The following is a 13,382-nucleotide window of genomic DNA, read 5'->3' as shown; positions in this document are numbered from 1 at the left end:
TGGTAAGTTACCTAGTCTTCAGGTCCCTGTAGTGGTGATGACACTGCTCCCCAGTGTGGGGGGTGCCAGTAGCACTGGTAAGTTACCTAGTCTTCAGGTCCCTGTAGTGGTGATGACACTGCTCCCCAGTGTGGGGGGTGCCAGTAGCACTGGTAAGTTACCTAGTCTTCAGGTCCCTGTAGTGGTGATGACACTGCTCACCAGTGTGGGGGATGCCAGTAGCACTGGTAAGTTACCTAGTCTTCAGGTCCCTGTAGTGGTGATGGCACTGCTCCCCAGTGTGGGGGATACCAGTATCACTGGTAAGTTACCTAGTCTTCAGGTCCCTGTAGAGGTGATGGCACTGCTCACCAGTGTGGGGGATGCCAGTATCACTGGTAAGTTACCTAGTCTTCAGGTCCCTGTAGTGGTGATGGCACTGCTCACCAGTGTGGGGGATGCCAGTAGCACTGGTAAGTTACCTAGTCTTCATGTCCCTGTAGTAGTGATGGCACTGCTCACCAGTGTGGGGGATGCCAGTAGCACTGGTAAGTTACCTATTCTTCAGGTCCCTGTAGTGGTGATGACACTGCTCACCAGTGTGGGGGATACCAGTAGCACTGGTAAGTTACCTAGTCTTCAGATCCCTGTAGTGGTGATGACACTGCTCACCAGTGTGGGGGATACCAGTAGCACTGGTAAGTTACCTAGTCTTCAGGCCTCTGTAGTGGTGATGACACTGCTCTCCAGTGTTGGGGATACCAGTAGCACTGGTAAGTTACCTAGTCTTCAGGCCCCTGTAGTGGTGATGACACTGCTCACCAGTGTGGGGGATACCAGTAGCACTGGTAAGTTACCGAGTCTTCAGGCCCCTGTAGTGGTGATGACACTGCTCACCAGTGTGGGGGATACCAGTAGCACTGGTAAGTTACCTAGTCTTCAGGCCCCTGTAGGGGTGATGACACTGCTCACCAGTGTGGGGGATACCAGTAGCACTGGTAAGTTACCTAGTCTTCAGGTCCCTGTAGTGGTGAAGACACTGCTCACCAGTGTGGGGGATACCAGTAGCACTGGTAAGTTACCTAGTCTTCAGGTCCCTGGAGTGGTGACGACACTGGTCACCAGTGTGGGGGATACCAGTAGCACTGGTAAGTTACCTAGTCTTCAGGTCCCTGTAGTGGTGACGACACTGGTCACCAGTGTGGGGGATACCAGTAGCACTGGTAAGTTACCTAGTCTTCAGGTCCCTGTAGTGGTGATGACACTGCTCACCAGTGTGGGGGATACCAGTAGCACTGGTAAGTTACCTAGTATTCAGGTCCCTGTAGTGGTGATGACACTGCTCACCAGTGTGGGGGATACCAGTAGCACTGGTAAGTTACCTAGTCTTCAGGTCCCTGTAGTGGTGATGACACTGGTCACCAGTGTGGGGGTGCCAGTAGCACTGGTAAGTTACCTAGTCTTCAGGTCCCTGTAGTGGTGATGACACTGCTCACCAGTGTGGGGGATACCAGTAGCACTGGTAAGTTACCTAGTCTTCAGGTCCCTGTAGTGGTGATGACACTGCTCACCAGTGTGGGGATACCAGTAGCACTGGTAAGTTACCTAGTCTTCAGGTCCCTGTAGTGGTGATGACACTGCTCACCAGTGTGGGGGATACCAGTAGCACTGGTAAGTTACCTAGTCTTCAGGTCCCTGTAGTGGTGATGACACTGCTCACCAGTGTGGGGATACCAGTAGCACTGGTAAGTTACCTAGTCTTCAGGTCCCTGTAGTGGTGATGACACTGCTCACCAGTGTGGGGGATACCAGTAGCACTGGTAAGTTACCTAGTCTTCAGGTCCCTGTAGTGGTGATGACACTGCTCACCAGTGTGGGGATACCAGTAGCACTGGTAAGTTACCTAGTCTTCAGGTCCCTGTAGTGGTGACGACACTGCTCACCGTGGGGGATGCCAGTAGCACTGGTAAGTTACCTAGTCTTCAGGTCCCTGTAGTGGTGACGACACTGCTCACCGGTGTGGGGGATGCCAGTAGCACTGGTAAGTTACCTAGTCTTCAGGTCCCTGTAGTGGTGACGACACTGCTCACCGGTGTGGGGGATGCCAGTAGCACTGGTAAGTTACCTAGTCTTCAGGTCCCTGTAGTGGTGACGACACTGCTCACCGGTGTGGGGGATGCCAGTAGCACTGGTAAGTTACCTAGTCTTCAGGTCCCTGTAGTGGTGACGACACTACTCACCGGTGTGGGGGATGCCAGTAGCACTGGTAAGTTACCTAGTCTTCAGGTCCCTGTAGTGGTGATGACACTGCTCACCAGTGTGGGGGATACCAGTAGCACTGGTAAGTTACCTAGTCTTCAGGTCCCTGTAGTGGTGATGACACTGCTCACCAGTGTGGGGGATACCAGTAGCACTGGTAAGTTACCTAGTCTTCAGGTCCCTGTAGTGGTGATGACACCGCTCACCAGTGTGGGGGATGTCAGTAGCACTGGTAAGTTACCTAGTCTTCAGGTCCCTGCAGTGGTGATGACACCACTCACCAGTGTGGGGGGTGCCAGTAGCACTGGTAAGTTACCTAGTCTTCATGTCCCTGCAGTGGTGATGACACCGCTCACCAGTGTGGGGGGTGCCAGTAGCACTGGTAAGTTACCTAGTCTTCAGGTCCCTGTAGTGGTGATGACACTGCTCACCAGTGTGCGGGATGCCAGTAGCACTGGTATGTTACCTAGTCTTCAGGTCCCTGTAGTGGTGATGACACTGCTCACCAGTGTGCGGGATGCCAGTAGCACTGGTAAGTTACCTAGTCTTCAGGTCCCTGTAGTGGTGAAGACACTGCTCACCAGTGTGGGGGATGCCAGTAGCACTGGTAAGTTACCTAGTCTTCAGGTCCCTGTAGTGGTGAAGACACTGCTCACCAGTGTGGGGGATGCCAGTAGCACTGGTAAGTTACCTAGTCTTCAGGTCCCTGTAGTGGTGAAGACACTGCTCACCAGTGTGGGGGATGCCAGTAGCACTGGAAAGTTACCTAGTCTTCAGGTCCCTGTAGTGGTGACGACACTGCTCTCCAGTGTGGGGGATACCAGTAGCACTGGAAAGTTACCTAGTCTTCAGGTCCCTGTAGTGGTGATGACACTGCTCTCCAGTGTGGGGGATACCAGTAGCACTGGTAAGTTACCTCATCTTCAGGTCCCTGTAGTGGTGATGACACTGCTCTCCAGTGTGGGGGATACCAGTAGCACTGGTAAGTTACCTAGTCTTCAGGTCCCTGTAGTGGTGATGACACTGCTCCACCAGTGTGGGGGATACCAGTAGCACTGGTAAGTTACCTAGTCTTCAGGTCCCTGTAGTGGTGATGACACTGCTCACCAGTGCGGGGGATACCAGTAGCACTGGTAAGTTACCTAGTCTTCAGGTCCCTGTAGTGGTGAAGACACTGCTCATCAGTGTGGGGGATACCAGTAGCACTGGTAAGTTACCTAGTCTTCAGGTCCCTGGAGTGGTGACGACACTGGTCACCAGTGTGGGGGATACCAGTAGCTCTGGTAAGTTACCTAGTCTTCAGGTCCCTGTAGTGGTGACGACACTGGTCACCAGTGTGGGGGATACCAGTAGCACTGGTAAGTTACCTAGTCTTCAGGTCCCTGTAGTGGTGATGACACTGCTCACCAGTGTGGGGGATACCAGTAGCACTGGTAAGTTACCTAGTCTTCAGGTCCCTGTAGTGGTGATGACACTGCTCACCAGTGTGGGGGATACCAGTAGCACTGGTAAGTTACCTAGTCTTCAGGTCCCTGTAGTGGTGATGACACTGCTCACCAGTGTGGGGGATACCAGTAGCACTGGTAAGTTACCTAGTCTTCAGGTCCCTTTAGTGGTGATGACACTGCTCACCAGTGTGGGAGAAACCAGTAGCACTGGTAAGTTACCTAGTCTTCAGGTCGCTGTAATGGTGATGACACTGCTCACCAGTGTGGGGGATGCCAGTAGCACTGGTAAGTTACCTAGTCTTCAGGTCGCTGTAGTGGTGATGACACTGCTCACCAGTGTGGGGGATGCCAGTAGCACTGGTAAGTTACCTAGTCTTCAGGTCCCTGTTATGGTGATGACACTGCTCACCAGTGTGGGGGATACCAGTAGCACTGGTAAGTTACCTAGTCTTCAGGTCCCTGTAGTGGTGATGACACTGCTCACCAGTGTGGGGGATACCAGTAGCACTGGTAAGTTACCTAGTCTTCAGGTCCCTGTAGTGGTGATGACACTGCTCACCAGTGCTGGGGATACCAGTAGCACTGGTAAGTTACCTAGTCTTCAGGTCCCTGTAGTGGTGATGACACTGCTCACCAGTGCAGGGGATACCAGTAGCACTGGTAAGTTACCTAGTCTTCAGGTCCCTGTAGTGGTGATGACACTGCTCACCAGTGTGGGGATACCAGTAGCACTGGTAAGTTACCTAGTCTTCAGGTCCCTGTAGTGGTGATGACACTGCTCACCAGTGTGGGGGATACCAGTAGCACTGGTAAGTTACCTAGTCTTCAGGTCCCTGTAGTGGTGATGACACTGCTCACCAGTGTGGGGGATACCAGTAGCACAGGTAAGTTACCTAGTCTTCAGGTCCCTGTAGTGGTGACGACACTGCTCACCGGTGTGGGGGATGCCAGTAGCACTGGTAAGTTACCTAGTCTTCAGGTCCCTGTAGTGGTGACGACACTGCTCACCGGTGTGGGGGATGCCAGTAGCACTGGTAAGTTACCTAGTCTTCAGGTCCCTGTAGTGGTGACGACATTGCTCACCGGTGTGGGGGATGCCAGTAGCACTGGTAAGTTACCTAGTCTTCAGGTCCCTGTAGTGGTGACGACACTGCTCACCGGTGTGGGGGATGCCAGTAGCACTGGTAAGTTACCTAGTCTTCAGGTCCCTGTAGTGGTGACGACACTACTCACCGGTGTGGGGGATGCCAGTAGCACTGGTAAGTTACCTAGTCTTCAGGTCCCTGTAGTGGTGATGACACTGCTCACCAGTGTGGGGGATACCAGTAGCACTGGTAAGTTACCTAGTCTTCAGGTCCCTGTAGTGGTGATGACACTGCTCACCAGTGTGGGGGATACCAGTAGCACTGGTAAGTTACCTAGTCTTCAGGTCCCTGTAGTGGTGATGACACCGCCACCAGTGTGGGGATGTCAGTAGCACTGGTAAGTTACCTAGTCTTCAGGTCCCTGCACTGGTGATGACACCACTCACCAGTGTGGGGGGTGCCAGTAGCACTGGTAAGTTACCTAGTCTTCATGTCCCTGCAGTGGTGATGACACCGCTCACCAGTGTGGGGGTGCCAGTAGCACTGGTAAGTTACCTAGTCTTCAGGTCCCTGTAGTGGTGATGACACTGCTCACCAGTGTGCGGGATGCCAGTAGCACTGGTATGTTACCTAGTCTTCAGGTCCCTGTAGTGGTGATGACACTGCTCACCAGTGCGGATGCCAGTAGCACTGGTAAGTTACCTAGTCTTCAGGTCCCGGTAGTGGTGAAGACACTGCTCACCAGTGTGGGGATGCCAGTAGCACTGGTAAGTTACCTAGTCTTCAGGTCCCTGTAGTGGTGAAGACACTGCTCACCAGTGTGGGGGATGCCAGTAGCACTGGTAAGTTACCTAGTCTTCAGGTCCCTGTAGTGGTGAAGACACTGCTCACCAGTGTGGGGGATGCCAGTAGCACTGGAAAGTTACCTAGTCTTCAGGTCCCTGTAGTGGTGACGACACTGCTCTCCAGTGTGGGGGATACCAGTAGCACTGGAAAGTTACCTAGTCTTCAGGTCCCTGTAGTGGTGATGACACTGCTCTCCAGTGTGGGGGATACCAGTAGCACTGGTAAGTTACCTCGTCTTCAGGTCCCTGTAGTGGTGATGACACTGCTCTCCAGTGTGGGGGATACCAGTAGCACTGGTAAGTTACCTAGTCTTCAGGTCCCTGTAGTGGTGATGACACTGCTCCACCAGTGTGGGGGATACCAGTAGCACTGGTAAGCTACCTAGTCTTCAGGTCCCTGTAGTGGTGATGACACTGCTCACCAGTGCGGGGGATACCAGTAGCACTGGTAAGTTACCTAGTCTTCAGGTCCCTGTAGTGGTGATGACACTGCTCACCAGTGCTGGGGATACCAGTAGCACTGTTAAGTTACCTAGTCTTCAGGTCCCTGTAGTGGTGATGACACTGCTCACCAGTGCTGGGGATGCCAGTAGCACTGGTAAGTTACCTAGTCTTCAGGTCCCTGTAGTGGTGATGACACTGCTCACCAGTGTGGGGATGCCAGTAGCACTGGTAAGTTACCTAGTCTTCAGGTCCCTGTAGTGGTGATGACACTGCTCACCAGTGTGGGGGATGCCAGTAGCACTGGTAAGTTACCTAGTCTTCAGGTCCCTGTAGTGGTGATGACACTGCTCACCAGTGTGGGGGATGCCAGTAGCACTGGTAAGTTACCTAGTCTTCAGGTCCCTGTAGTGGTGATGACACTGCTCACCAGTGTGGGGGATGCCAGTAGCACTGGTAAGTTACCTAGTCTTCAGGTCCCTGTAGTGGTGATGCCACTGCTCCCCAGTGTGGGGGATACCAGTAGCACTGGTAAGTTACCTAGTCTTCAGGTCCCTGTAGTGGTGATGCCACTGCTCCCCAGTGTGAGGGATACCAGTAGCACTGGTAAGTTACCTAGTCTTCAGGTCCCTGTAGTGGTGATGCCACTGCTCCCCAGTGTGGGGGATACCAGTAGCACTGGTAAGTTACCTAGTCTTCAGGTCCCTGTAGTGGTGATGCCACTGCTCCCCAGTGTGGGTGATACCAGTAGCACTGGTAAGTTACCTAGTCTTCAGGTCCCTGTAGTGGTGATGCCACTGCTCCCCAGTGTGGGTGATACCAGTAGCACTGGTAAGTTACCTAGTCTTCAGGTCCCTGTAGTGGTGATGACACTGCTCACCAGTGTGGGGGATGCCAGTTGCACTGGTAAGTTACCTAGTCTTCAGGTCCCTGTAGTGGTGATGACACTGATCACCAGTGTGGGGGATACCAGTAGCACTGGTAAGTTACCTAGTCTTCAGGTCCCTGTAGGGGTGATGACACTGATCACCAATGTGGGGGATACCAGTAGCACTGGTAAGTTACCTAGTCTTCAGGTCCCTGTATTGGTGATGACACTGCTCACCAGTGTGGGGGATACCAGTAGCACTGGTAAGTTACCTAGTCTTCAGGTCCCTGTAGTGGTGACGACACTGCTCACCAGTGTGGGGGATACCAGTAGCACTGGTAAGTTACCTTGTCTTCAGGTTCCTGTAGTGGTGACGACACTGCTCATCAGTGTGGGAGATACCAGTAGCACTGGTAAGTTACCTAGTCTTCAGGTCCCTGTAGTGGTGACAACACTGCTCACCAGTGTGGGAGATACCAGTAGCACTGGTAAGTTACCTAGTCTTCAGGTCCCTGTAGTGGTGACAACACTGCTCACCAGTGTGGGGGATACCAGTAGCACTGGTAAGTTACCTAGTCTTCAGGTCCCTGTAGTGGTGATGACACTACTCACTGGTGTGGGGGATGCCAGTAGCACTGGTAAGTTACCTAGTCTTCAGGTCCCTGTAGTGGTGATGACACTGCTCACCGTGTGGGGATGCCAGTAGCACTGGTAAGTTACCTAGTCTTCTGGTCCCTGTAGTGGTGATGACACTGCTCACCAGTGTGGGGATACCAGTAGCACTGGTAAGTTACCTAGTCTTCAGGTCCCTGTAGTGGTGATGACACTGCTCACCAGTGTGGGGATACCAGTAGCACTGGTAAGTTACCTAGTCTTCAGGTCCCTGCAGTGGTGATGACACCGCTCACCAGTGTGGGGGGGGGGTGCCAGTAGCACTGGTAAGTTACCTAGTCTTCATGTCCCTGCAGTGGTGATGACACCGCTCACCAGTGTGGGGGGTGCCAGTAGCACTGGTAAGTTACCTAGTCTTCAGGTCCCTGTAGTGGTGATGACACTGCTCACCAGTGTGTGGGATGCCAGTAGCACTGGTATGTTACCTAGTCTTCAGGTCCCTGTAGTGGTGATGACACTGCTCACCAGTGCGCGGGATGCCAGTAGCACTGGTAAGTTACCTAGTCTTCAGGTCCCTGTAGTGGTGAAGACACTGCTCACCAGTGTGGGGGATGCCAGTAGCACTGGTAAGTTACCTAGTCTTCAGGTCCCTGTAGTGGTGAAGACACTGCTCACCAGTGTGGGGGATACCAGTAGCACTGGTAAGTTACCTAGTCTTCAGGTCCCTGTAGTGGTGACGACACTGCTCACCAGTGTGGGGGATGCCAGTAGCACTGGAAAGTTACCTAGTCTTCAGGTCCCTGTAGTGGTGACGACACTGCTCACCAGTGTGGGGGATACCAGTAGCACTGGAAAGTTACCTAGTCTTCAGGTCCCTGTAGTGGTGACGACACTGCTCACCAGTGTTGGGGATACCAGTAGCACTGGAAAGTTACCTAGTCTTCAGGTCCCTGTAGTGGTGACGACACTGCTCACCAGTGTGGGGGATACCAGTAGCACTGGAAAGTTACCTAGTCTTCAGGTCCCTGTAGTGGTGACGACACTGCTCTCCAGTGTGGGGGATACCAGTAGCACTGGAAAGTTACCTAGTCTTCAGGTCCCTGTAGTGGTGATGACACTGCTCTCCAGTGTGTGGGATACCAGTAGCACTGGAAAGTTACCTCGTCTTCAGGTCCCTGTAGTGGTGATGACACTGCTCTCCAGTGTGGGGATACCAGTAGCACTGGTAAGTTACCTAGTGTTCAGGTCCCTGTAGTGGTGATGACACTGCTCCACCAGTGTGGGGGATACCAGTAGCACTGGTAAGTTACCTAGTCTTCAGGTCCCTGTAGTGGTGATGACACTGCTCACCAGTGCGGGGGATACCAGTAGCACTGGTAAGTTACCTAGTCTTCAGGTCCCTGTAGTGGTGATGACACTGCTCACCAGTGCTGGGGATACCAGTAGCACTGGTAAGTTACCTAGTCTTCAGGTCCCTGTAGTGGTGATGACACTGCTCACCAGTGCTGGGGATGCCAGTAGCACTGGTAAGTTACCTAGTCTTCAGGTCCCTGTAGTGGTGATGACACTGCTCACCACTGTGGGGGATGCCAGTAGCACTGGTAAGTTACCTAGTCTTCAGGTCCCTGTAGTGGTGAAGACACTGCTCACCAGTGTGGGGGATGCCAGTAGCACTGGTAAGTTACCTAGTCTTCAGGTCCCTGTAGTGGTGAAGACACTGCTCACCAGTGTGGGGGATGCCAGTAGCACTGGTAAGTTACCTAGTCTTCAGGTCCCTGTAGTGGTGAAGACACTGCTCACCAGTGTGGGGGATGCCAGTAGCACTGGAAAGTTACCTAGTCTTCAGGTCCCTGTAGTGGTGACGACACTGCTCTCCAGTGTGGGGGATACCAGTAGCACTGGAAAGTTACCTAGTCTTCAGGTCCCTGTAGTGGTGATGACACTGCTCTCCAGTGTGGGGGATACCAGTAGCACTGGTAAGTTACCTCATCTTCAGGTCCCTGTAGTGGTGATGACACTGCTCTCCAGTGTGGGGGATTCCAGTAGCACTGGTAAGTTACCTAGTCTTCAGGTCCCTGTAGTGGTGATGACACTGCTCCACCAGTGTGGGGGATACCAGTAGCACTGGTAAGTTACCTAGTCTTCAGGTCCCTGTAGTGGTGATGACACTGCTCACCAGTGCGGGGGATACCAGTAGCACTGGTAAGTTACCTAGTCTTCAGGTCCCTGTAGTGGTGAAGACACTGCTCATCAGTGTGGGGGATACCAGTAGCACTGGTAAGTTACCTAGTCTTCAGGTCCCTGGAGTGGTGACGACACTGGTCACCAGTGTGGGGGATACCAGTAGCTCTGGTAAGTTACCTAGTCTTCAGGTCCCTGTAGTGGTGACGACACTGGTCACCAGTGTGGGGATACCAGTAGCACTGGTAAGTTACCTAGTCTTCAGGTCCCTGTAGTGGTGATGACACTGCTCACCAGTGTGGGGATACCAGTAGCACTGGTAAGTTACCTAGTCTTCAGGTCCCTGTCCCGGTCATGACACTGCTCACCACTGTGGGGCATACCAGTAGCACTGGTAAGTTACCTAGTCTTCAGGTCCCTGTAGTGGTGATGACACTGCTCACCAGTGTGGGGGATACCAGTAGCACTGGTAAGTTACCTAGTCTTCAGGTCCCTTTAGTGGCGATGACACTGCTCACCAGTGTGGGAGAAACCAGTAGCACTGGTAAGTTACCTAGTCTTCAGGTCGCTGTAGTGGTGATGACACTGCTCACCAGTGTGGGGGATGCCAGTAGCACTGGTAAGTTACCTAGTCTTCAGGTCGCTGTTGTGGTGATGACACTGCTCACCAGTGTGGGGGATGCCAGTAGCACTGGTAAGCTACCTAGTCTTCAGGTCCCTGTAGTGGTGATGACACTGCTCACCAGTGTGGGGGATACCAGTAGCACTGGTAAGTTACCTAGTCTTCAGGTCCCTGTAGTGGTGATGACACTGCTCACCAGTGTGGGGATACCAGTAGCACTGGTAAGTTACCTAGTCTTCAGGTCCCTGTAGTGGTGATGACACTGCTCACCAGTGTGGGGATACCAGTAGCACTGGTAAGTTACCTAGTCTTCAGGTCCCTGTAGTGGTGATGACACTGCTCACCAGTGTGGGGGATACCAGTAGCACTGGTAAGTTACCTAGTCTTCAGGTCCCTGTAGTGGTGATGACACTGCTCACCAGTGTGGGGGATACCAGTAGCACTGGTAAGTTACCTAGTCTTCAGGTCCCTGTAGTGGTGATGACACTGCTCACCAGTGTGGGGGATACCAGTAGCACTGGTAAGTTACCTAGTCTTCAGGTCCCTGTAGTGGTGATGACACTGCTCACCAGTGTGGGGGATACCAGTAGCACTGGTAAGTTACCTAGTCTTCAGGTCCCTGTAGTGGTGACGACACTGCTCACCGGTGTGGGGGATGCCAGTAGCACTGGTAAGTTACATAGTCTTCAGGTCCCTGTAGTGGTGACGACACTGCTCACCGGTGTGGGGGATGCCAGTAGCACTGGTAAGTTACCTAGTCTTCAGGTCCCTGTAGTGGTGACGACATTGCTCACCGGTGTGGGGGATGCCAGTAGCACTGGTAAGTTACCTAGTCTTCAGGTCCCTGTAGTGGTGACGACACTGCTCACCGGTGTGGGGATGCCAGTAGCACTGGTAAGTTACCTAGTCTTCAGGTCCCTGTAGTGGTGACGACACTACTCACCGGTGTGGGGGATGCCAGTAGCACTGGTAAGTTACCTAGTCTTCAGGTCCCTGTAGTGGTGATGACACTGCTCACCAGTGTGGGGGATACCAGTAGCACTGGTAAGTTACCTAGTCTTCAGGTCCCTGTAGTGGTGATGACACTGCTCACCAGTGTGGGGGATACCAGTAGCACTGGTAAGTTACCTAGTCTTCAGGTCCCTGTAGTGGTGATGACACCGCTCACCAGTGTGGGGGATGTCAGTAGCACTGGTAAGTTACCTAGTCTTCAGGTCCCTGCAGTGGTGATGACACCACTCACCAGTGTGGGGGGTGCCAGTAGCACTGGTAAGTTACCTAGTCTTCATGTCCCTGCAGTGGTGATGACACCGCTCACCAGTGTGGGGGGTGCCAGTAGCACTGGTAAGTTACCTAGTCTTCAGGTCCCTGTAGTGGTGATGACACTGCTCACCAGTGTGCGGGATGCCAGTAGCACTGGTATGTTACCTAGTCTTCAGGTCCCTGTAGTGGTGATGACACTGCTCACCAGTGTGCGGGATGCCAGTAGCACTGGTAAGTTACCTAGTCTTCAGGTCCCGGTAGTGGTGAAGACACTGCTCACCAGTGTGGGGGATGCCAGTAGCACTGGTAAGTTACCTAGTCTTCAGGTCCCTGTAGTGGTGAAGACACTGCTCACCAGTGTGGGGGATGCCAGTAGCACTGGTAAGTTACCTAGTCTTCAGGTCCCTGTAGTGGTGAAGACACTGCTCACCAGTGTGGGGGATGCCAGTAGCACTGGAAAGTTACCTAGTCTTCAGGTCCCTGTAGTGGTGACGACACTGCTCTCCAGTGTGGGGGATACCAGTAGCACTGGAAAGTTACCTAGTCTTCAGGTCCCTGTAGTGGTGATGACACTGCTCTCCAGTGTGGGGGATACCAGTAGCACTGGTAAGTTACCTCGTCTTCAGGTCCCTGTAGTGGTGATGACACTGCTCTCCAGTGTGGGGATACCAGTAGCACTGGTAAGTTACCTAGTCTTCAGGTCCCTGTAGTGGTGATGACACTGCTCCACCAGTGTGGGGGATACCAGTAGCACTGGTAAGTTACCTAGTCTTCAGGTCCCTGTAGTGGTGATGACACTGCTCACCAGTGCGGGGGATACCAGTAGCACTGGTAAGTTACCTAGTCTTCAGGTCCCTGTAGTGGTGATGACACTGCTCACCAGTGCTGGGGATACCAGTAGCACTGTTAAGTTACCTAGTCTTCAGGTCCCTGTAGTGGTGATGACACTGCTCACCAGTGCTGGGGATGCCAGTAGCACTGGTAAGTTACCTAGTCTTCAGGTCCCTGTAGTGGTGATGACACTGCTCACCAGTGTGGGGGATGCCAGTAGCACTGGTAAGTTACCTAGTCTTCAGGTCCCTGTAGTGGTGATGACACTGCTCACCAGTGTGGGGGATGCCAGTAGCACTGGTAAGTTACCTAGTCTTCAGGTCCCTGTAGTGGTGATGACACTGCTCACCAGTGTGGGGGATGCCAGTAGCACTGGTAAGTTACCTAGTCTTCAGGTCCCTGTAGTGGTGATGACACTGCTCACCAGTGTGGGGATGCCAGTAGCACTGGTAAGTTACCTAGTCTTCAGGTCCCTGTAGTGGTGATGCCACTGCTCCCAGTGTGAGGGATACCAGTAGCACTGGTAAGTTACCTAGTCTTCAGGTCCCTGTAGTGGTGATGCCACTGCTCCCCAGTGTGAGGGATACCAGTAGCACTGGTAAGTTACCTAGTCTTCAGGTCCCTGTAGTGGTGATGCCACTGCTCCCCAGTGTGGGTGATACCAGTAGCACTGGTAAGTTACCTAGTCTTCAGGTCCCTGTAGTGGTGATGCCACTGCTCCCCAGTGTGGGTGATACCAGTAGCACTGGTAAGTTACCTAGTCTTCAGGTCCCTGTAGTGGTGATGACACTGCTCACCAGTGTGGGGGATGCCAGTTGCACTGATAAGTTACCTAGTCTTCAGGTCCCTGTAGGGGTGATGACACTGATCACCAATGTGGGGGATACCAGTAGCACTGGTAAGTTACCTAGTCTTCAGGTCCCTGTATTGGTGATGACACTGCTCACC

Source organism: Protopterus annectens, chromosome 3.part1 (assembly GCF_019279795.1).
Source record: "Protopterus annectens isolate FY-2018-M chromosome 3.part1, PAN1.0, whole genome shotgun sequence".
Classification (NCBI taxonomy): domain Eukaryota; kingdom Metazoa; phylum Chordata; order Ceratodontiformes; family Protopteridae; genus Protopterus; species Protopterus annectens.
The sequence above is the reverse complement of the archived record's forward strand: the minus strand, read 5'-3'. Positions refer to the sequence as shown.